Source organism: Pleurodeles waltl, chromosome 3_1 (genome assembly GCF_031143425.1).
Source record: "Pleurodeles waltl isolate 20211129_DDA chromosome 3_1, aPleWal1.hap1.20221129, whole genome shotgun sequence".
NCBI classification, from domain to species: Eukaryota; Metazoa; Chordata; class Amphibia; order Caudata; family Salamandridae; genus Pleurodeles; species Pleurodeles waltl.
In genome coordinates this window covers 1,315,434,640-1,315,459,220 of record NC_090440.1, presented here as the reverse complement: position 1 = coordinate 1,315,459,220, position 24,581 = coordinate 1,315,434,640, and the positions used below count along the sequence as shown (strand labels likewise).

General features: G+C 43.2%; 1 protein-coding gene across 2 annotated transcripts in view; it reads right to left on the bottom strand.

Annotated features, from left to right (window-relative positions):
* The window catches only part of SEMA5B (semaphorin 5B), a 715,815-nt gene that overhangs the window by 544,710 nt on the left and 146,524 nt on the right, over nt 1-24,581 (bottom strand). The window lies entirely within an intron of this gene.

Here is a 24,581-nt window from a genome sequence, read left to right as displayed (position 1 = left end):
CGATAACACCTGCTAACTATCTCGTTTTTGGAAAACAAAAAAGTCACCACCCGCCGTTTTCAGGCGACCCTCTCTAAAAACTGAGACGTGACCTAAATTTCACGGAATCTTCCCGGACAGCTGGTGAGAAACAGGGACCGTCCACTCATATCTGAGACACCTGGTCACCCTAACCGGGACTCATTTCTTGAACTGGGACAGATTGCTTTCTTCTTCAGACTTTGAGCAAGAAGCGGAAAAGGGAAGGCAGCAAAAGGCAAAAGAAAGAAGAGACAGATAGGAAAAGAGTGATAAAGGGAGAAAGTGGGGATAAACAGGAAGCCTCAAGAGTGACATAAAGAGATCCAAAGTGTAGGGTGGTGGAAGAAAGATGCGTGAGGTGGAATGAAGCCTAGGTAGCCTTGCTATTCCTCAATGCTGGCAGAGGGCCCAAGAGAAACGTTGGACCTATGAACCTTTTTAACATATAAATTAAGCACTTTTCTAGTGAAGTGGTCAATGTGTACAGGAATCTATGTTGGTAACAAAATGAACAAAGTAGTTCCCCCCGTGCACTTGCGCACACACACAAACCACCGACGTCCCTCCTCTGAGTCACGAACAAGAACAATGGGACGTGGCGGCCATTCTGAGACTGGATATTCCACTCCACAGCGAATTGTAAAGATGACAAAAATGCATTTGAATGCTGTGGTGCGTTTATGGGAACTACTGTATCACAACCAAGTCACCTTTACAAGTGTCAGTCCTTTGTGGGGCCTACTACAGCAACCATACACACCCGAGGGCCCTGTCGCGACCATGCGTCCTCCTTTCATCTCACATATTCCCTCTGCGGCCACCCACTGCGGCATTCCTTGTAGCATTGTAGGGTGCTGCTACTCACACTCCACAGATTTGTTCTGATTTCACCAGTGGTGTGTCGGTGTGTCTGATGGATGCGTTAGAGGTTCACAGTGAGGTTCTAACATGCGGGTATCCAGTGCTTAATTTGTAAATTAAGAGGTGCCGATGCTCAAAGCCCTTCTCTTAAACACGAGGCTGCTGTAATTAAATCTGCCAGCACTGAATACTGAGGCAGCGTAATCCTGAAGCCATCTCGGGCCTCTTTAATCCGTTTACGGCCACCCCTGCCCCTTCAGCTCATCCTGCAACTTTCTACTTTCTCCCTTTATGACGCTTTTTAGTTTTTCCTTCTTCCGTCTTTCACATATGCGTCTTTTGCTCGCAGCAAATGCTTGAGGCATAAGAATAAGCCGCGACCCTCACAAATAAGTGCCGGTGCTCAGCACCGGAAACAACAAGCACAAATTAAGCACTGCGGGTATCCCCACTTCTAGGGGACTGCCAGACTTCCTTGGATGCAGAGCTCATACTTCTGATCAGGGCTCCTAGGCCCTGATTATGTGCGTCGATGTTTTCCAACCCTCGCATAAACCCCTGTTTGTGCAGGTGTGAGGATTGTGAGTTGGGGGGTATTTACCTCACCCAGTAATTACCTGCCAGAATTTAACAGGGTAAAAGTGTACAGCATTTACCTTACCCCGCAAGCTTGGTGCAGTACGTACCAAAATCGGTGTGTTATTTCCCAGTCTTGTAAAAGCTGCTATTTATCGCACCAGATAAATAAAGTACCCCACAGGGTTGTTATTCGTCTGCTGCAATAAAAAAAAGTACCTGGATTTCGACAAACACTTCTAAACATCACTGTCACAAAGACTTAACATCACTGCCAGACTATACTTGCGCCTTAATGGCGCTCTTGAACAATAGCACAGTTTATTGGCTGAATAAAAGGGCTTCGGATTCAGACTGTTGGAATGTTAATGAAACAACAGCCCAAAAGTGATGCTTCTGTCCAGGGCAGTACAAACACTGTTGAACAGAAAGTCTGCACTGACTTTTTATTTTTGCATTTAACTGGCTTTGGGTTTCATTAGTTGGATCATTTTCTAACAACATTTCTAAACTCCCACCTTCAAATAGCAATTTCAAACCCCCTTTCACCCCACAAGTGTCACAGGTGTAACCACTGGATAAATGTGTCGCCCAGCAGCACCTGAGCCTTTCACCTTACCCCTTCTTACTTGAGAGTTGGTCTTCTCCCAACTTCCTGTTTCTTACACCACATTTTTGCTATGTTGAAGTTAACGGCCATATTTACTACAACGCCAGGAGACGTGAAATGCACTTATGCGTCATGTACATGAAATACAGACCTACCAATAAGCACGGTGCTTACAATATTTAACTGCTCACACGATCTCGTAGTGAGAAGCTGATATCACACGTTTGGAGACTGTGAGCTGGAAATCCTGGCTCAAAGTAGTCTCCAGCTCGTGTTTGGAGGCGGGATGCAGCGGATTCCCCTGAGGAGGATAGCAAACTCCTCAGGACATAGCGGCTGCCTCTGGCAGCTTTATTTTGGGTCTTTTTGGGGGGGAGTGGAGGCCTGGGCATGGCACAAGGTCCCGCCCCTCTCCAGGACCCCACCCCCTGAAGTCACGTAAGAGTAGTTGGCTCAAGGTCCCGCCACCCTCCACGGACACTATGCCACTTAGACCCGCCTTCTCTCACATCATGACACTTATCCCACAGTTGGGAAGTCTCGATATATAAGCGCCATTGACGATGACCGGCAGATCCCTACTCACTAAATGGAATTCTCATATTATCTATGATGTCACCAGGCAGGGAAGACTCCGGATGTCCGGAAATGGAGAAGCTCATGTACTGGAGAGTTGTCAAAACAATTACTCCGTCAAAACAAAGAGAGACCTCGGTTTGAGAATCCTGCATTTGGCTCTATGTACAATGAAATCAGATGAAACTGCGCTTAGGTAACAAAACCAAACTTTTCTTAATATTCAAATCTATTCTCATGTAAAGCACTCTATCGCCCATTTGGTTTTGTTCGCGCTATATAAAACTGTTACTAATGAAATACATTAAATTAACGCTGGAATTCAAAAACCTATTCAATTCCTTTCCTGCCGTCCACTTCCATTCTCCCCCACCAAACAGTATCTATACCTGTGTGCAAGGCTACCAAATGTACCTCTGGGCTGCAGCAGGGTTCTCAGGCGCTCAGATACTGGGGCTTTACAAGCACTAGTCACCAGCCACAGATTGTGCAGTCACTTCAAACCTGGCCTGCTACACGTTCAGCGCCACAGCACTGACGCGTCAACCCGTCACTAGCAGAGCTGTCATGACACGGCAGTGACGTTTCTTAATTAAACTGGTACACAGGAATCCCAGACTTTAATGGACAGTGCTGCCACTTGGCATCACTGCCAGACTCTCCTGGTGCAGTTCTGGCACTCTTAGAAAGGGTAGCAAGATTTTAAAGGAACAGTACTGGTACTTCAGAGCAGCAGAACAGTACTAACAGCCCTGAGCAGTATTGGCAGACTATACTTACATGCTCACTGACAGCACTTCAAAACAGCACCGTATTATCACCCATGAACATTACTGCCAGAGTATACATGCACAGTGCTGGCACTTCTGAACAACACTACAGTATTAACACAGTATTAAGACCCATGAACATTACTGCCCGAGTATACATGCACAGTGCAGGCACTTCTGAACAACAGTACAGTATTAAGAACCATGAACATTACTGCCCGAGTATACATGCACAGTGCAGGCACTTCTGAACAACAGCACAGTATTAACTCATTGTTAACATCCATGAACTTTGATTGCAGAGTGTACAGTATTAAAACAGTCTTAAGACCCATGAATATTACTGCCAGAGTATACTCGCACAGGGCTGGCACTTCTGACAATAGCACGGTATAAAGACTCTCTAATACTACTGTCAAGCTATACCTGCGCAGTAAGGGCAGTTATGTCCAACAGCACAGTATGAACGCCTCTAAACATTACTGCCAGTGTGCATGCACAGGGCTGTCACTTCTGACAATAGCATGGTATAAAGACTCTCTAATAATACTGTCAAGCTATACCTGCGCAGTAAGGGCAGCTATGTCCAACAGCACAGTATGAACACCCATGAACATTACTGCCAGAGTATGCATGCACAGTGCTGGCACTTCTGAACAACAGCCCAGTAATAAGACCCATGAATATTACTGCCAGAGTATACTCGCACAGTGCTGGCACTTCTGACAATAGCATGGTATAAAGACTCTCTAATAATACTGTCAAGCTATACCTGCGCAGTAAGGGCAGTATGTACAACAGCACAGTATGAACGCCTCTAAACATTACTGCCAGAGTATGCATGCACAGGGCTGGCACTTCTGAACAACAGCCCAGTAATAAGACCCATGAATATTACTGCCAGAGTATACTCGCACAGTGCTGGCACTTCTGACAATAGCACGGTATAAAGACTCTCTAATACTACTGTCAAGCTATACCTGCGCAGTAAGGGCAGCTATGTCCAACAGCACAGTATGAACGCCTCTAAACATTACTGCCAGTGTGCATGCACAGGGCTGTCACTTCTGACAATAGCATGGTATAAAGACTCTCTAATAATACTGTCAAGCTATACCTGCGCAGTAAGGGCAGTATGTCCAACAGCACAGTATGAACACCCATGAACATTACTGCCAGAGCATGCATGCACAGGGCTGGCACTTCTGACAATAGCATGGTATAAAGACTCTCTAATACTACTGTCAAGCTATACCTGCGCAGTAAGGGCAGCTATGTCCAACAGCACAGTATGAACACCCATGAACATTACTGCCAGAGTATACTCGCACAGTGCTGGCACTTCTGACAATAGCATGGTATAAAGACTCTCTAATACTACTGTCAAGCTATATCTGCGCAGTAAGGGCAGCTATGTCCAACAGCACAGTATGAACGCCTCTAAACATTACTGCCAGTGTGCATGCACAGGGCTGGCGCTTTTGGGGATGACTGCTGGATATCTACACAGTAGAGTACCAGCACTTCGGAACAGTGATCACTGAGTGCTAAAGGTGCAACCCTGGCACGTCTGAGCTGGGAGGAAGCTCCAGGTTATAGCCAGATATGGCATACCGTCATTAATCCATAGCGATTGGTTTCGGATTGTAGATCCTTAAAATCACAGCATAATGCTTGCACAATCTCTGTACGATTAATCATTGCAATATAAATCTAATTGTTGAATTACACAATAAGTATGTAGACTTTTAGTCGACACTATAGATTTAGAAACTTGAGCAGGTCAAGAAGTAGTCAACACAGATTACGGGAGCCCTCATAGATGTGTGCCCTCAGGAAGGCTCCCAAAGTGCTCTAGGAGCTGTCATTTAATTTTCATTTTTTTTCCTATCTTTTATTTTTGAAGTAAATATTGGCCATTTTCAGGGAGGTAATCTTTACTTCCAACAGTTCTATTCTCAATTAGGCTATGGCCTGAAATCGACATGGTCCTCAGTCATTAACGCCTCAGTCATTAACCGGTCATAGACAAACCTCGTTAGGTGGTGTTAAACTACATGTACCAAAATGCTTTGTGCTTTTACAAGGAACGCACCTAGGATAAGTTTAAATGCATCTTTGGATGAGTGCCACCGCAGTCTATGTTCAAGTAAAGAAGTTTTCAGGTCTGGCTAGTAGGGATAAGCAGAAGCGCCCACTTTGCTCAACACTGCGCGTGCACAAACAAGTTGCGTTTTTGCCAAGACCCCTATCACCTCCATCACCTCCATTTAGTTGATTAATCCCTGAAGCGAGGTCCTGGAGGAGTGATGTCATCCCTAGATGGGGAGAGCGTAGCAGCAGTGAGCCTCAAAGGTAGTGTGGCTGCATGCTGACATAAAAGCAGTCACTTCCAACACCAGAATTAATTAACAAACAGAAGAGGTATAGCTAGGCGTCACACGGACTCCTGTTCTCCGTCCCAAGGCATTTAGCGAGTGGTTTTTCATTGAATTAATTCGCGAAGAAGGGCGACAGCGCTGGCGCTTTTTTCAAGAGCGCTAACTATTTCCATTTTCATTGTTGGGCGCTCTCTATGGACCGTGGTTAATTGGGTTAGTGTCTCCTCGTCAGTGGACCCCGACCAGCATTGTTGCTCTGTCTATGGTGCCTGCGCTCACAAAGTGACGACAGACTCAAAATGGGGTCCCCTCGTTGCAGTGGCTGGAAGCAGGGACAATGGCCACCAGAAAGAGGAAAGAAAAAAGGAAGAACGGACAAAAAAACTGAAAAAAATACAAAACACGCAGCAGAGCCAGCCTTTCAGTGAATCAACAAAAGGTGCCACCATAAAAAGCAACGGAAGACACGCATTATGTGAAAATGTCTACCATATGGCCGATAAACAGGTTTCTATGTGAGATTACGGAGAAAACTAAAACAAAAAAAACAACACTATTTTATTGTGCGAGGAGTGCAAAACCTTAGTGGATGCTGGCTATATTTTGGCCCTAAAACATAAAACGCTTTTGGTAAAAAATATTGTTTATGCACTTACTGCTGACAAGTCTGGGGTCAAAGGTTCGAAACGTGGCGGTGCCTAGGTCTCCTTGAGGCAAAAATAAAAGAGAAGTCCTGAATTGGACAATTACCACAACAATAAATACAGAGAAGTGAGCCCTGGACAGATAAACAGAAAGACATGGATAGAGTTTGCTTTCTACATAAAAAAATTAAAAAAATGTTAAGTACAGAGGATTGCTTATGATATTTTTTGTTAGTGTTTTGTACAGCGCTGAAGGATACCCCAAAATCATCTCTCGGCTCTGCTGGGAAAACAGGAAAAATGGGAACTAGGATCAGGAGCGATGTCAAGGTCTCCATATTTCAGTGCTCTTCATTAGTGGCATCTGCGGTACAAGTCTGCACCGACGTCATTCTGCAGGGGTAAGTCCGTAGGTCATATGGAGTCATTCTGCAGGGGTAAGTCCGTAGGTCATATGGAGTCATTCTGCAGGGGTAAGTCGGTAGGTCATATGGAGTCATTCTGCAGGGGTAAGTCCGTAGGTCATATGGAGTCATTCTGCAGGGGTAAGTCGGTAGGTCATATGGAGTCATTCTGCAGGGGTAAGTCGGTAGGTCATATGGAGTCATTCTGCAGGGGTAAGTCCGTAGGTCATATGGAGTCATTCTGCAGGGGTAAGTCCGTAGGTCATATGGAGTCCTCTTGGGGTAAAGTAAGTTTAGTGAAGTATATTGTAAACCTACCATTCCTGAATAAGTCTGGGTGTAGTCCAGGGTAAGCACCCACTAGGTGTTTTCCTGCTACCTTCCAATGTCACTAGACCATTTCTCTTAAGGAGCATTCAAGTCACCTTTAGTCTGCATTAGAAAAGCCTACTGAAAGTCGTCACTAGTCATCTCCCTCTCCCACAGCCAGGGTCTCCTGAAGGAGGCTATGTATGGAGCTCTCAACTTTCCTTACCAACCCTTTGTTTCATTTATCTAGTTAACCCTGTTATCAGGACACCACGTATCAAGCCCTGGACTTCAGTTAGTTGGTGTGCTAGTCCAATGCAATGGCAGTAAACGTATTTAACATGTTTATTTTTCCATCATTTTCTATTAGTCTTTGAAAAAAAGCAAATGCATAAATAAAAACGCTTCCTTAATGTTGGTTTACATCGATTTCAATCTTGCGTCATTATACTTAGTCATGGTCTACATATTTGTGTACAGTTTCTGTTTTTCAAGCTTTCGGGCACTGTGCCAAGTGATGCTACAATATGAGGGTGGTTAGGTTAGGGTAATCAATATGAAGTAACTAGCCCAAATGTCATCCACAGTCAGGGTCACTGGAATTATGCGATATGCAGCTGCAGCACTTTCTGCAAAATTATGGATCTGTTGCAGTTCCCATATAATCCATCATCTACAGCATAATTTGCAGATTTCAATTTACAAAAACGTTTCTAGCTCAACCAGATCAAAAATTACTAAAAACACAGCAACAGGTGTGCAGTGCAAGGGCCTTCACAATGGATATTGGCCATCTTTCTTTTGCTTACTGCTGTATTTGGCTGTCAAACTGGTACTAATAAACTAAATCCTCTACCCAGATAGTGTTAACAGGTAATACTCTGAAAGATGTGCTGCATTACATCACATCATTTCCCTTTTGTCTTCATAATTAAGTAAACCCTGCTGCATTATTTGGTCCTCCCCTGCCACAAAATTCCAGTGATCTTTTCTATAGCAGACATATTAAGAATAAAGAATATGAAAAAAATGTTCCCTGAGGTCATGTGTCTCAATGTTCTATTGCCCTTCAGTTTTATCTTCGCCATAAGTGTATAGTCAATGCCCCAGGCAGACTCAAAAGAGGCCTAGTTTCTGGGGGGAAATCCCTTGGAGACATCCTTTGAAGACCTTTTTGTCTCGGTGCACAGGTTCTTTCTATCGCTGAGTTGTGAACCACTGAAAGCTCAAGCCAGGCCCGAGCCTGAACCCAGGCACTTGCTCTGCTTTAGGTCCTGTTGGAACGAACCTTGAGCCCATAACAAGCTGAGGTTTCATGTGGTTTATGCCTCCCTCACTCAACCCAGGATGTGGATTACCAGGTTTGAGTCTGGTGTTGGCTCAACATCCAGTGATTATGAGCACATCACTTAACTTCCCCATGTCTTTAAACAATGCATGTGATCCTGTGTAATGTAACTTGTGGTCATGTAAAGCGCTCAGCCCTTCGACCCAATTTGTGCTGTTTATAAAAACTGCAAAAAATGAACTAAGACAAAGCCTTGATATAAGGAAAGACGAATAGAGATTAATTTCCTGGCTGATTTGCACAAAGTGAAACCATAAAACCTGGCCACATCACAGGTTTCCCATTTAAAATGAATGGTCTTAAGCAAATATTTTATTTCACCAAGACTTTTTTCTTCATTATCATGTATGAAAGCACTTTCATATATACGAGCTCAGACTACCAGTTGTATAAAACTATCACTTTCAATAGGCACTTCGGAGTGCAGTGCTATAATGTGTTTTATTCATGATAACACTTCCATGTGCAAAAGAAATACACCTTTTTCAATTTTGAAGAGCCTTTACCATATCTTACCTGTTTGTTGTATGATTTACATAGCAAATATGTCAGGACTCGGTCTGTGCACCGGCACTAAGATCGGAGTCAGACCCTTGGCTCGGCTTATGGTGCATCGCCTCTTTTCACGAGCTTAAAGGAGCAGAGCGTCCCATGCCTGGGCTTCCTCCCAACTTGTGTCACTCTTCCTTTTCTCCAGATGCCTCGAACCTGGCCCCATCTTATCACATCCACTAACCACTTTTAAATTCCAGATGCTTGTATCTCCTTCCAGTGCTAGGCTATTGCTCTTTTGACCTGCAACAGTGTCAAATTTAAAAACATGCTGCAAATGTTTCGTCTCTGGGAGTGAAACATAAAGCCCAATTAATAATGTAGCAAGAATGTAATTGGCCCTGGTGCAAGCACGGAAATAGGCTCCTTTGACTGCTGCTGAAGAAGTAAAATACAGCCATTATCAGGGTTCGATAGGGCTCTCGGGGCCCTGGTGACACTGCACCTGCTTCACCTATGGTAGCTAAGGCCCTGAGTTCGATAAAGCAGCTTTCCAGTTTAAGCAGGTTTTCCCCTCACCATGGTTTCTTCTCATCTATTAGTCACTGTCTATAGGCAGTTCCACAAGATATGGCAGAAATCAGGTTCCTCTGTTCTGCACCTACAGCATTCTGCAGTGGTATAGAGTCCATATATCTTATGGAGTCTGCCTGGAGTAAAGTGAAGTATATTGAATTCTAGCAACGTAAACCTAGCATTCCTTAATACGTTTGGGTGTAGTCCAATGTAAGTGCCCAGTCCGTGTCTTCCCGATATCTTCCAATGTCATTAGACCACTTCTTTCAACAACCATTCAAGTCCCTTTTGTGCATTAGCAAGGCCCTACACAAAGTCGTCACTAGTCATCTCCCTCGCCTACAGCCAGGAACTTTTGTAGGACACTATACTTGGAGCTCTACACTTTCAATAACAACATTTTGCTTCATTTATTCAATTATTTTGCACTATGTAAGGAACTGCTCGACCGGTATGCCTTCCCTTTGTTTCAGTTCTAGAAAATCTCTCCGTTCTGCGTTCACGCTCTCACGAGTGTCCTTTCGCGCTTCCCTTCATGGCTTCAACCTGTGCATCCATTCTGGTCCCTTGGACCCAGGTAATCTGACCATTGGCACAGCTGCTGCATACATGTCCTTAATGCCAACTCTTAATAGGCCCCTTTTTTAGCAGAACAATGTTGCTTTGAGCAATGAAGGTGGCCTACCCATACTTCTGCCATACAGTGACCATGGTAGTCTCTCTAGCTCACCTTCTTGTGGCCCTGCCATTTTAGTTTCATAAGATTTAGATGTGGCGGACCAATTTTAAGACCCTTTGCACTTAGACCGCATAACAGTAAAGTTCATAATCTGGTGCCTGTAGACATCTCGATCTGTGGGTGGAGTTTAAAGTGCTTAGCTCCACCCTTCATCGCATTTCATTAATTACAAGGTCTGTTAGCACTATGGGTCCAGGTGTTTTCCTCTGTAAAGTGACAGTAACATGAATAATTGCGCTTAAAGCAGTGTTTTCTCCATTTAGTTAAGATTTACTATAATAACAGGGAATTTGTGAAATGTTAACACTGTGCTGCAATAATAAACGCATGAATGTATGTTGGTATGCTTCTTTCAAATAACTTGTTTTATTTGATCACATCTTTTCCACCTGGCAAGCCAGGGGGGAGTAAAGTCGCTTTCCAGACTCATCATATTCGTGGTGAGCCTATACCACTGAACTGAAGAGGAAGTGGGGACCCTTCATGTTGACCAAGCATTGTTTTCCAGCGCAGGAGACAGAAGTTATACCCAGTTCATGAGAGTTGTACGAATACTTCTAGTTCGTTTCCATGTGAACCTCACCCCTCTCTTAAAAAGTTCACGCTTTCTCTGGCCACAGTAGCAAAGAGCGGGCTTTAGAAGGAGATTCCTTTAAGACGCCTCCGACACTGCAGTCTCTCTCTCCAACGAGACTGTACGTACGGTTTTATATAGTCACACAGTGCCTGAAAGAGAGAGGAAGAGAAACGGGGACGAGACGAAACGAAAGAGGCGCCAGAGAGAATGACAGCGAGGCAGAAAGCGAATGAACGATCGAGAGAGTGACCTTTCGCCTACTAAAGCTACCCGCCCTCTCTGCCCCTCCCGGCCCAGAAGAGCAAAGAATTCACCGCTGGAAGCCAAGCAGAGGCATGCATCTGTTTTACCTTCGCTTCACAACACCAATGGTTTCAAGCGCCGCCCTGTTTGGTGTGTGATGGGGCGAGTGGACGGCAGAGAAGCTACAGATCTTTCTGCCGGGGCTGCTAGTCACAATGGTGAACAGTGTTATATCCAGAAGTTTCCTCACCTTAATTCACCATTAAGGGTGTTGGCCGACTCGAGAATCGGGGCAGTCTTGCCTTTGGGCCCATTTTAATCTTTTGATATTGCTTGAATGCAGTTTTGTTTAAGCAATGTGTTTTAGTTTTATGTATAAAGCATTTGATATATTAAAGTAAGTTTCCTGTAGGTGGTGTGGTGTGCTCAATTTAATCCCCCGGTCTTTTTGCTGTTGTTTCTCTTTAAATAAAACTTGAGAGCCAAGCCCACATCGATTTTGTCTGTGTTTTAGGTACAGGGCTGCAACGGAGAGCCACCAGCAGCCCTGGCTTAAATGTTCATAGCAGCCCCACTCTCCCTTCCTCACCTCTGTCGTTCAGTTCATCCGTTCTCTTTTCTCAGTTTCCCCTCGCCTCTCTGATTCTTTCTCTCCACCTTTCCCCGTCCTTTCTCTTTTTCGCTCTCTCCTGAAGCCTCCCGTGCTTGCTGCGATTAACCTCAGGGGTCAGGAAAGGGGCAGACAGGAGTGGCCCTGAGCTTTCGGAATCGGCCTCCAGGAGCTCCAACCCAGCTTTAAATGGCCGGTGGAGTAAAAGGCCTATCCGGCTCATCCACCTACCTCATGCTACTCCCTGTTGGTGTATCATTCCGCCTCCTTTAAGGTTTGCATTACAACGCGTGGGGAACTGTTTTACACATCCTTAGTATTCTAAACCATTATACATTACATGTTTTATCACGCACGAAAAGCACACATAAATCGATTTCCTTTAGCAAGTTTCCTTATGTTCTATTAACGACTTAAAATGCAAGCCAGACCGATTGACTCTCTAGTGCTTAATTTGAGCCAGTCGTTGCTTATTGCCGCCACTGGCACTTACCTTTGGTCACTCATCTTCACAAGTGCCGAAAGAAGCAAGTTTGGGATCATTTTTTTCAATAAATGAACTGCAAACGTTAAGCCGGCCATGAGGTGGCCATATCTCCACAGCATCGTGTTGCAACATTACAAATCACAAAATGGCATGAGAGTTTGCAGAAATACCACAAGCACTTTCTAGCATTGGACACCAGTCCGGTCCCACACCCACCTTCCATTGGATGATACAATCATCTGAGCAGGCTAAGCTGCAGTAGGCCGTACACCCAAGCGCTTGCATGGTCTTTGTCCCTATACTTTGTGTCTGTCAGTTGCTGTTATGTTGTGGGCTGCGGTTCCGCTTCACTGCCTCTGCCCCAACAGGGTCTGTCGCAGGGCCTACTTGTTGCAGAACAGTATAGGAGCCGTATTCGGCAGCTGTGCCCCCAGATGCTAGGGGCATTGTCTCAGTAATGTATGCCCTCATGCCAGCCCCGGGTCGAACATAGCTGCCACGTTTTCCCGCTTCATGTTTGAAGCGCTGCTCCAGTCTAGATTTTTGAGTTTAAATTCTGGGACTTGTAGTCCCGTTTTACAGAGGATTAACCAATTCTATAAGTCCCAAAATTCAAAGAAATAACCTGGTTGGGAGCAGCACATCATGCATGGATCAGAAACTTGGCAGATATGGTCAAATGGCTAGTCCGTGTAAGTATAAAGACAATGCAGCAACTGCCCCATTTGCACTGTGGGGCACAGAGAGCGCCGATGCCCTAAGACACAGTTAATTGGTTGAGCCCAAATGATTGCTCCCTCAGTCTGTGAACTGTGCAGTGCCTATGCCCACCGTGCTGACTGCACAACAGCACTACCAGAGAGAAGATAGCAGGGAGCAATATATGTGACCGCCAGACAGGTGAAACAATCCAAAAGAAGCAGGCAGTAAAACAAGCATTTGTAATGCAATGGGTCTCGCATTTGCTCAACTTAGAGCTATTAGCGTAGTAAAGTCCTAACTGGACTTTTATTGTCATATAAAATGAAAATGAAAAGTAACACAGTTTTACATAAGAGACCAGGTTTAAAGTGCCACGCCATGAGCGTGAAGGAGCACACAAAATGAAACAGAAGTTCGCTTGCAATGAAATGTATTGGCAAATGTACAGCGAGATTGCGCTAATGTAGAAAATAAAAAGATAAAGTAGTCCTGAAACCATGCTGAAAACATGGAGCCTCGTATGTTTTCAGTAGTTGGCTGGTGTGCTCGAGGAGGGCTAAACACCGGAAAAAGCATGACGTATGCATGTCTTTCACAAACAAAATCAAGCGAAATTTAAAAGGTAAGCCCATGAAACAACAAAACTCATGGACGTGCGATGGGCATGGTTAAAAGCCCACAGAAAGATTCCAACAGGATAGAGCGCTTGTACGCTCGACCCTAAAAAAGCCACAGATCAGCATCGGTAGCTAATTTCCTTTCATCCAATCCCCAAAAATGGTATGTTTGTGTTCATAAAGCAGCTCTGTATCCTCACTTTAATAGGTGTAAGGCAGACATGTGTGATCACCCAGTTGAAAAATGTTCCTAGGCAGGTATTTGGGTAAAAATGGTGCAGCAGGTGCAGTGACACCAGCACTCAAACGCCTGAGTGTCTCACTCCACCTGATTATTACTGTGTATTACTACCCAACCATCAGTGAAAACGCCCTTTTTTGTGCTTGTGCTAGGGTCCATGGCACCAGTGCTTCACCACTCCTCTTAGTTATAACCAAGTAAAAGTTGCTGGTGGCTAGCACAGTGCTTGCCTATAAACCCACAAACCCTAAGGATGCTGATTTATATCTCAGCAGAACCAACACAATCTACTGCCCTCCAGAGTTTGATTTATTGAAAACTTATGGGTAATAATAACACCACCATTAATTATTACAGTGCATGGGTGTATTAGCCTATTTGTGATACCTATTATTAAATAAAAATGTAAAATCCAACCTCCTAATTGTTATTAAAACAGATACTTTTCACACTTGGAGGTTCAGTACTTTATGGTGTTAAAACCTGTCTGGCAAAGCTCATGGCACTCTGTTGATTTATTTTCCAAGAACCATTGCTAACCACCTTTATGTGTAATGCTTCTTAGACGCAGTAACTTTTAGTTTAAGAGGCAGAGTCCCCATCCGCAATAGCAACACCTCTTCAGCAATATACCATTCCCTCTTTGGGTACTGAGGTCAGAGTTTCTATGCGTAAAGATGCACAACGTTGTGAATCCTGGAGGTGGACGAGTCAGCAGCGTCATTACAAGGCTGTCACTCTTCTTTGTCTTTGAGGTACAGGTTCTGAAGGTCGCTGCAAGGACGAGTTCCTTGTCACAGAACCAGTATTAGCTGGCTAAACACACTCAAACCCTGCAACATTCTAGCAGAATCATAACTAGGGCCACTGAAAGTATGCAATTCCTTGGCCGCTGCTGCATTTTCCACATAATTATGCGTTTGCTACGTAATTCATCATCTTCTGCATCATTTGCAGATTTTGCAACAAAAAAATATTTCTAGCTCAAACGGATCAAAAAATACTAAAATAGCTGCAAAGTGTGTGCTGCACAGTGGCAGGCCTGCTTTTGTTTGCTGTGCTGATGGTTGTATTTAGATGCTACACTGATACTAATAGGTGAAACCTTTGCCTAGACATTAACAAGTGTAAAAAGAAGAAAATACTATAGAAATACAACCACAAAATGCGCTGCATTATGCTTCACTCTTTGCCTTTTCTTGGCACATAATTTAGTTAACCCTGTTGCATAATTTGGTCTTTCCATGACATGGAATCCCAGTGGTCATGATTATAACTCAGCATGGCCATGACAGCTCAAAAGAGACTGTGCGACATCCAAAAGACTAAAAAGAGTATGTGACACTCAAAAGGCCTATGAGCAGTGCTTAATTTGAGACGTTGGTTGCAGGTAGGGCCCACCAGCACTCAGTTTTAGGGACTAGGCTTTGTTTTATTCATTATCACACTTTCATTCAGAACAACAGAGAAAGAGGCATGACGGGGAAATAAGGAGGAAGAAAGACGGGAAAACAGTAACAGAGGGAGAAAGCAGGGATGAAACAGAACATAAAGGCTAGAATAAAGGAGCAGGGAGTGTAGGATGATGAATGAAAGGAGAATAAGGTGAACTGGAGACCGGAAAGCTTTGGTGTTCGGCAATACTGGCCTTTGGAAACACCCGCTGCAGGCTTCTGAGGGAAACTTTAGGCATCTGCACTAATCCTTTACAATTTGAGCACTGCCCATGGGTATGCAGTGTCGGTAGGGTACCCTCTATCACTTCAAGTCCATCTCTAGGGTGCAAGCAATATGTATTATTGTTTGTTGCCCTCCAACTATAGAACTAATAAATCAAACATGAGATTTTTTTAAAGGTGCGCTTATTCTTCATTAGAGCTTTGGAATGTTCGGAGATCCACTGAAGACCATGAAGTGCTCCAGGCTTCTAATGACTGGTAAAAGCCCGGAGCTCCAACATTCCAATGTTTGTCTCACAGCAACAACTGTGACCAAAGGCCTCACGGAGCCAAGAGGATTGCAATCCCCCGGACTCCGTGAGGCCTTTGTTTTATGTATTAGAACATTCTGCCCTCTAGTGGCGGAATGTTCTAATAGCCTTATAGTCCGCTGTTGCTGGGCTATACCTGTCATTAAAGGCCTGCTCCTGTGTTAAAGGCCCTTACATTTGGCTTGGGCCTTCAGTTCTTGAGTCGGCCTTAGATAGCCAGTATAGCCTGCTACAGCGGGGTATAAGGACATAGAAAAGCCTCTGAATAGCAAAAAGGAAGCTGTTTTCCACTGAAATTCAAGATTGTACTATTTGGATATTGTTTTGTAACTGGTGCCTGCCAGCTTCTTTCAGTGCATAGCTGGTGCATGTTCTGGGTACACAGTCAGACATACCTGGAGACACACAGGGTTGGACTGGGGCAGAAAATATGCCCGGGAAACAAAATAAAAGTGGTCCCTATTAGTGAATCAGATAGCTATAAATGTGGGCCATGTTTGCAATTTGGGGAAATTTGTAACTTTTAAAAGCTCATTGTATGCGTTTTGCAGGGTATTAAAGATTTTATGGGTTTGAGCTTGCCACAGGTAATGTTTGAGGTAATTTCAGAAACATCAACAACAAAAACTGGCCCACCGCATCATAAAATATGCCCATCAACAGCCAAAATAATGACCAACACACTGACCTTTCAGACTAGCATCTCTGATTTCCGTATAGATCAGTCTGTTTCCGGGACACAGGGGCATTGATATGGCTCAGGCACGGTCATCTCTTTCAGCAAAGATAAATGGAAATTGTGCAGCAAAATGGACTTCTTGAATCCTTGTTTCCAAATACACCCCTACATGTGCCCCTCTTGCAACTCAGATCCTGTATTACACTTGGCTTGCGGAAGTATCCGTTAAGGCTGCTGGTGGAAGTGGGTGTCAGCTTCCTAAGAAGAATTTTGGACATCACCACTTACTTTATTTATTTTACAAATCGAGCACTCATCTTTGCCAATCGATGGTTTATTTTGTGTTCAATACAGTATGTATGTGCTATATTCTTTTTACACAGCCAGAAAATAAATGGGGAAACACACAACTGGTGCATATTACAAGCTAAACTTGCACATATATTAAAAGCAAATCACAAAGAAAAGTAAAACAAACAATGGAGACAATTCATTTTCACAAACCCCAGTTTTATAAAACTGATTTGTTGGTACTGCTGCTTTTAAGCAAACCAGAAAGTCCTCAAATAACCAGAAAACATTAAAAGTAAATTTGATTAGCTGAACGGCTCATCTCAGGTTCTCTTTATTAGCAACTTTTTTTTGTTTGGCCAAAAGGCTCTTCTAGGGTTCTCTTCAGAAGTCAAGGCCTTAAGTTGACAGGCCGAAAGGCTCTACTTGGTTTCTCTGTAGCAGTATATTCCTTGATTTGATAGGCTGAAAGAAACGTCTGTTTCTTTTCAGTAAAATATTCCTGAACTCAACGGGCTGGGCCGCTGTTCTCAGGACCTGTTTAGTAGCTAATCTTCACATATTTTGACCACTGTGTTTTGTGGGTGTTAGGATGTTATAGCTTGGCCTAAATATCCAAGGGTGGCTGGCTGTACCAGACCTCAGACGTTTCCTCTGGAAGGTGGAGGGGGCGCTTTTGTTACTGGGGGCCAGTTTTGTAGCAGTGCAGCAGTTTTAAAAGCACTGCAGAGTTCCTTGTATATCCAACAGTTTTCAGGAAGCAATAACAGTGCCAAGATAACTCGGGTGATTATTGTACCTGCTGGTGAGAGATTGGGTATTGTCTAGTGGCAGTTTTAAGGTAGCACAGAGGGTTAATGTGCCTGCTGCAAAGAACGTCTACTATGCAGATCACAGAACACTATTCTTTGTACATAGCTCAGTGGGTTACTGCTCATTTTGTTACTGTGCACTTCATAAGTTACAATCATAATTTAGCCCAGTGAGCTACGAACTGCCATCAAATAGCTGCATGTAAACTGCATGGTACAGGTTAGAAAGGTATGTAGCTTTCTCAGTCTTTGATTGTCCCAATTTTGATAAAAAGGGTTTCTTTGGGCATAAATATATTATTAGTAAAGTCAACCCAAATCACTGCACTACGTTTTGAATCCTGAATCTATGCCTCCCCGTCCCAAACACTTAAAAAATGCCTACCGGTATGGATGACATGTAAAACTTACACCTTGTAGTCCCTTTTGTCAATATTTTCCATACACTGATTTATACACGTATGATTTATTTTGTCTCTGTATGCGCATGTGATGTGAAGTGCTCAAACACCCCACACTGGTAAGACAAAAATAAATGAAGTGCATGGAGAGAGGGGCTATGGGAGAAGAAACGCACTGTTAGAGGGTGATGGTGAGGAAATCATTTAAGAATGCCAAAAAAAGATTGCAATATCCTGGTGCACGGTAATGTCATAATTTACTATGCTTTAAAAACAAATACAATTGAATATATAATGAAAAATGTGTTGTAGAATGCATTGTTTTTGCCATTTGTTCCTCAGGTTTTCTTGGGGTGGGGAGAACCCCTAAATCCCCATTGTAGTGGTCAGGCTTCATTGCTACACACCCTGTGGAGACTTGTCTGACCAAATTTGCCAGGGCTGTATTGGGTTCCCAGTCCGGCCCTATAAATATGCATCTAACGGAGCCAGAAATGGTGGAGTGTAGTCTAGTCTGTGGCTGTACTATGTTTACAGTATGTCGTGGAAGCGATGCGATGCCGTTCTTGGATATTCATTACAAAAAGGGCTCTGGTCACAATCCAAAATACCAGGCAGGCTAGAGCAGCCATTCTAGCACCTCGATGGGAAAAGTAACACAAAAGTGTGTTTGGGGCAATTTGCTCCTCTCCATTCTCCAGGAAGGCATTTCTCAGGCAAGCTAGAGGTAAATGTTGAATAACACTACAGAGCAGGGAGAAGCAGGAAACTATTCCACCTAAAAGAAGAAAGGAAACAAACTCTAGAAACACCAAGAAGCATAAACGATTGGGAAGCTGATTTCAGAAAAACACAGGACTGTTGTCTACATGAAATCACCGACTACCCGTAGCTACAGAAGGTTCTCCTTTTTGCTAATATCCCATAATCAACAGAATTTCTTTCAGATTTAGAGCTAGAGTTTATGAGCACTGTAGCTTATAACTCAGAGTACACCTGCGGCTAGGAGGAGCCTTCTTCAAACTTGTCACATATAACTTGTGAGGCAAATCTTTACTAAACAATGTGTAACCACAGGCCTCCAAGAGAGTCATGGATCCCCATGTCCCTGTGGGGGCGGAGGTGACTCGGTAGAAGCACACGCAACAAAGTTCAATAGAAGCCATCTGCTCAGTTAGCAACTTGAACTTCAAATTCAAAGCAAGGGCTAAAATTAAGCAAATATGTCTTAATTGAAGGTGTGACAGCACTTGGCAGTTTTCAAGAGATATGTGTCTCACAATTTTTATCCAAGCTATTTTTAACATTCTATGAGCCGCAACCACTGGCAAAAAATCAAAATTACACCCCTGCAAGACTGGTGCAAAGATTGCTGGTCCACAAGGGAAAGTGTCATTTTGATGCCTCCTTACCCTGTAAGGGAGCCTCAGTTGGTGCTCTGGTGCTGTTTGGTACCTCTAATTTCATATGGCACCCTAGGAGTCTACCTCGTCTTTCTCCGACATAGAACCAGCCACACAAGCCAGTCAAAAAAAGTCACAAAGGACTTAACTTTTTCCAGAAGCTTGTGTTAGAAAGGAGGTGATTCAATACGAGGCACACACTTGTTTTCTTTAAAAGATGCCCCCGTCCCCCGCCCGGTTCTGTAATTGCCTCACTGGTTCCAGAAGGTCGGACAACCAAGATTTTTCATATCAAGACTAAGGCATTTTTATCTTAGCTACGTTTAGAGGAAGGCCGGTTTCAACATACATTCCACAATGTACATTGCCTTGCAAAATACACAATCCAAATATTCTGCCAGTGTCAGGTGAGCTACATCTAGACTGTGCCACAGATGTGCATGCTACCTTTTTCATCCAACACAGTCTGACCCAAACTGTGGCTTGCTGTTACAATAATTGAAGGGTCCTGTGGCATCTTCACAACACCCAAGGTCTGATATTATGCAGAGAATACTCTCTGAGGTGATGGAACGTGAAAGTGGGCGGATGAGGTGTCAGGATTTTACCCTCTACTTCTTATCGCTGCCTGTCCCATTTGTCATTGGTGGGCTTGGAGGAAGCCTTCACATTTTTGTGGAAGACATGTCAGGTCTCAATACAGAAGAGGGAAAATAAAACAAAAACTTTATGAAAGAAGTCAACATAAACAAAATTACTTAAAAAATGAAAAATTATGGAAAAGCCTTCTGTTCTCTAGAACAACTGACATGCAAGGGTAAAGCCAATAGGTCTAACCTTGACAAGCCTGCAGAGTTTTGTACTTTATTCGTATTTTAACGATATGCAGGAGTCATTAAAGTTTAAACGAATTCAAAATAAAAAATACAACAGTCTACAGGTGGTGTGTATGTTTAGAAAAAAAAGGCTCATTTGAAAAATACAGCCAGAAATACATGAAATTAAAGCAGAAATTAATGTGTACATCGGCCTGCCAGCCTATGCATGGAGGTGGACTTCGTTTAGACCCATAGTGAAGAAATCCAAAGCTGAAGTTGGTTGACCCAATTGTCCCATGCTATAGAATATGGTGGACAGAAGCAAAATGTGGCACTAGAACATACCAACGGGTAAAGAAGTGTAACCGAAAAGCCATTTTTACATACTTATGTTTTAATATTGTTTTCAGAAAACAAGCTGATGAGACAGCTAAAGATGCCTCAAGACCTGGCCTAAAAAGTACCAAAATACATGAAAAAGAACGAATCATAAAACAGAGCTAAACATGCATATAAACATTTTGTATATATTTGTAGTGGCTCCTGAGCAAACGTTCTGTTTCATTTTTAGGGTTTTACCAGAGAACGACAAGGAGCCACAGCCTCTGCACACACAAACATTCCTTTGCGGTTCCAGCTCAACAGAACACAGGGTGGGTGATTTTAGAGTTGTACAGGCTTCTCTACAGTGGCACAGTGTGTTCTTTCAAAGGGGCATTTGTAAGCTTTCCTATTCCAAGCTCAAGGAGGAAAGTAAAGTAAACAATCCGAAGAAAGAACCTGTGTGATCTTGAAAGCTAACTAATTATACCATCAATTTCCACTGATGTCTTTTAGGTAACTGAATATACAGAATCATTTCTTGGACTAGTAGTCTCACAAAGATCCGTTTTTGACAAGAAAAGTCAGAAATTGTGAAGTATGCTGTAGAGGACAGCAGAACTACAGTACATTCAGTTTGAAAATTTTAGTTTAAAAACATTTAAAACATTTAGTTAAAAAGCACAACTTAATTTTGAGCAAGTCTTGTCTTTAGTGTCCAAGCTGGGAATATGTCACAGCCAATAACTTTATGAAAAAAATGTTATGAATATTAGCCAGGAAAATCATTTCGAACTCGAAATAGCCAAAATCAACTTCTTTTATTCACTTGTTGATCTATATGCTACAAAAACTGCTCAAAACCTCTTCAGTTGTACCCAAAAAAAACAAGCAAGAATTGCATGAACTTCCCACTAACTGGACAACTCGAGAGGTCGCGTGGATCTCACTGGATTTAATTTTACAAGAGAGGAACATTGTTCCAACCAGTCATTCTCGATTCGTGGAACTTTCTATATTCCATTGCAAAAGGATGCAAATTTCGCTTCTGCATACCACAAAACTTGAAAGAAAAAAAAATCATCCCGTCTTCACAAAATAAAATAATAATAAAAAAATCTTCTAGTCGTGTCACGATATAGGACCCAACAACAGAGAATGCTCCCTTAGCACTTGGACAAAATGAAATCGCCTCAATTTCATTTTTAAATACCATTGATGCCAATGGGAGTAATTACCTTTACTTTTAAAGGGTAAAAGGGTTTTAAAAAGGCAAGCTTTGGTTTAAGGAAAAGGTAAGGATTAGGACAATCTTTAGATTAGTCAGGATTAGACTTTTTCAGAGGATTAGGTTTAGGTAAAGGGTTGCTGTGTTTAAGGTACAGGGCTAGTGTCAGGCCATAAAACATAATCCAGCTCGTTAAAGTGACGTCAAGACAAAGCAATGGCCATGGTCTAAGTTATTGTCGGGACAGGCCTCTAACAAACAACCCTTTTAAAAAAAATTTCGAGGTAAATCTTTTCAAATAAAATAAAATAAATAATATGTCAACATTTTTTTAAATAATGCCCTCGAACTAACTTTAAACCCAGATAATATCAGGAACATATTTATACAAACAAATTAATACGGAAATTTTGATCTCCATGACAGAAAGCAGCTACAGAATGTGCAACAACCGACTATAATCAGAGATGAAAATCAACCTTGTCACATTTCTACAGAAGTTGAGGCATTCACAAGAGCTTCTAGACTCTAAGGCTCCAAGTCATTTTTAATAAAAACACAGTACTAGCCTAATCAAATCAAAAAAGCATTGGCAAAGCCTGTGCATCTCACCTTTTGGCTTTGCCTGTGGTTTCTGATGATGTTATGCAGCATCAGTCAAAAAAAACAAAAACACTCACGCGTGATGACTGACCCACCACTGACAGCTTAGTCCATCCCTAGGCATGCATATTTTATTTATTTATTAGTTTTATAGAGTCTGCAATTACCCAGGGGTGTCCTGGCACAAGCAAACTAATACACTCTATACAGCAACTCACATACAATGGCTCCAGGCAAAGCAATTGTGAACAAATGGGTTTTTAGAGCCCTGCTAAATTTTAAGCTATTTTGCTCTAGGTGTAAGCCGGGCACTAGCCTGTTGCATGCCTGAGCTGTAACCACAGAATAAGCGGTCCTCCGAATCTTGCTCTCCATTATTTAGGTACTGTGATCAGACAAGCGGAGGTTCAGTGAAGCAGTCTTGGAGGAATGCATTAAAAAAAAAACATATCAGATATATATACAAAGACCATGCTGCTGGGTAAAGGGTCTTATGAACCATACAAAGGACCTTGAACCGGCATCTGATATGAAAGAAGAGCTGCTGTCAAACTTACTCCACCCAAAAATCTGTCTAAGCGCTATATTCTCTATAAAATGTAACCTCTTTTTGATGTAATCCGGAAGTCAAACATAGAAAGTATTGCAATAGTCCAGTCTGCCTAAAATCAGGGCTTCAACTGTTGAGAATGTTGAAAAATAAAAGGCAGGATCTTTTTTACTTGTTTCATTCAGTGGCGTACCGTGGGTTGTCAGCACCCGGGGCAAGGCAAGTAATTTGCACCCCCTAACCCGGGGCAAGGCAAGTAATTTGCGCCCCCTAACCCATGGATTTTAGCACTCGAGTCTCTTCCAAGATGTTGCGCCCAGTGCGGCTGGCCCCCCCTGTACTCCCCACGCTACGCCACTGGTTTCATTTGTAGGAAGCATGTAGACATTAATTTATTCATCTGATATTCAAATGCTATCAAAAAGCATGCTCGGACTGCAGGCAGTGCATGCCGTTTCCGGGCATTCTCCTAACAACTGGGGCCACCACAGAGAAGACCAGATCAAAGGATTACCAAACATTAAGACCTCAGTTTTATCTGAATTTTGCCAGAGAGAATTGTTATTCACCCAGCTAGCTACCTTGATCAAAACGTCTTTGAACTTTTCCCTAAATTTGAAAATGTTGCCATTCATGCAGATGATTATTGGGCTATCATTAGTATAGTAATAGAATTGAAATCCAAAAGAGGCAATCAAATCTGTCAGGGGATCAACATATATAACAAGCATTGGAAAAGTCAATAGGTCTCGCCTATGCAATTGTGTTTTAGCCTTACTGTACACCAGTGTAGCTGCTGTTCAGCATGACAACATTTTAGTGCTGAAGTGGGGTGGGGTAGATTGGATTGATATGGACTGGGGTAGAGTGGAATAGGGTAGGTTGAGTGTAGAGTGGAGTGGGGGTGGAGTAGCATAGAGAGCAGAGGGGTAGAATGGAAAGATTGGGGTGGAGTGGGGTAGATTGGGGTGGAGCGGGTTAAGTGGAGTAGATTGGGGTAGATTAGAGTGTGGTAAATTGGAATGGGGTAGACTGGAGTAGATTGGAATGGAGTGGGGTAGATTAGAGTCGGATATATTATGGTAGATTGGAATGGGAATTACAGGGGTATTTTGGCGTGGGAAATATAGGGATAGAATGGAGTGGAGTTGATTAAGGAAGAGTGGAGAACAGTGGGTTGGTTTAGATTGAGTGGGGTAGATGGGATTGAGGCAGATTGGAGTGAGGTAGATTGAAGTTGAGCAAGATAGACTGGACTGGAAATGGTCGATTAGATTGGGGTAGAATGAGGTGTAGTGGGGTAGATTGGGATGGAGTGTGGTAGATTGAAGTGAGATAGATAGGAGTGGGGGTAGACTGTGATAGATCGGAGTGCAGTGGGGTAGATAGGAGTGGAGAAGGTTGGATTGGAGTTTAATAGTGTGGTGTGGATTGGGATGGGGTGAGTTGTATTGGAGTGGGGTAGGTTGGGTTAGGGTGGGGTAAACTGGGTTAGGGAGAGGTAGACTGGGCTAGAGTGAAGTAGCTTGGAGTCGAGTGGATTGGAGTGGGGTGTACTAGAAGGGGTATATTGGAGTTGGGTAGTTTGGGGTGGAGTGGTGTAAGGTAGATTGGAGTGGAGTGCATTTGGTTGAAGTGGTTTAGACTGGATTCGAGTGGGATAGATTTGAGTGGCATGTGGAAGTATGAGGTGAAGTGGCA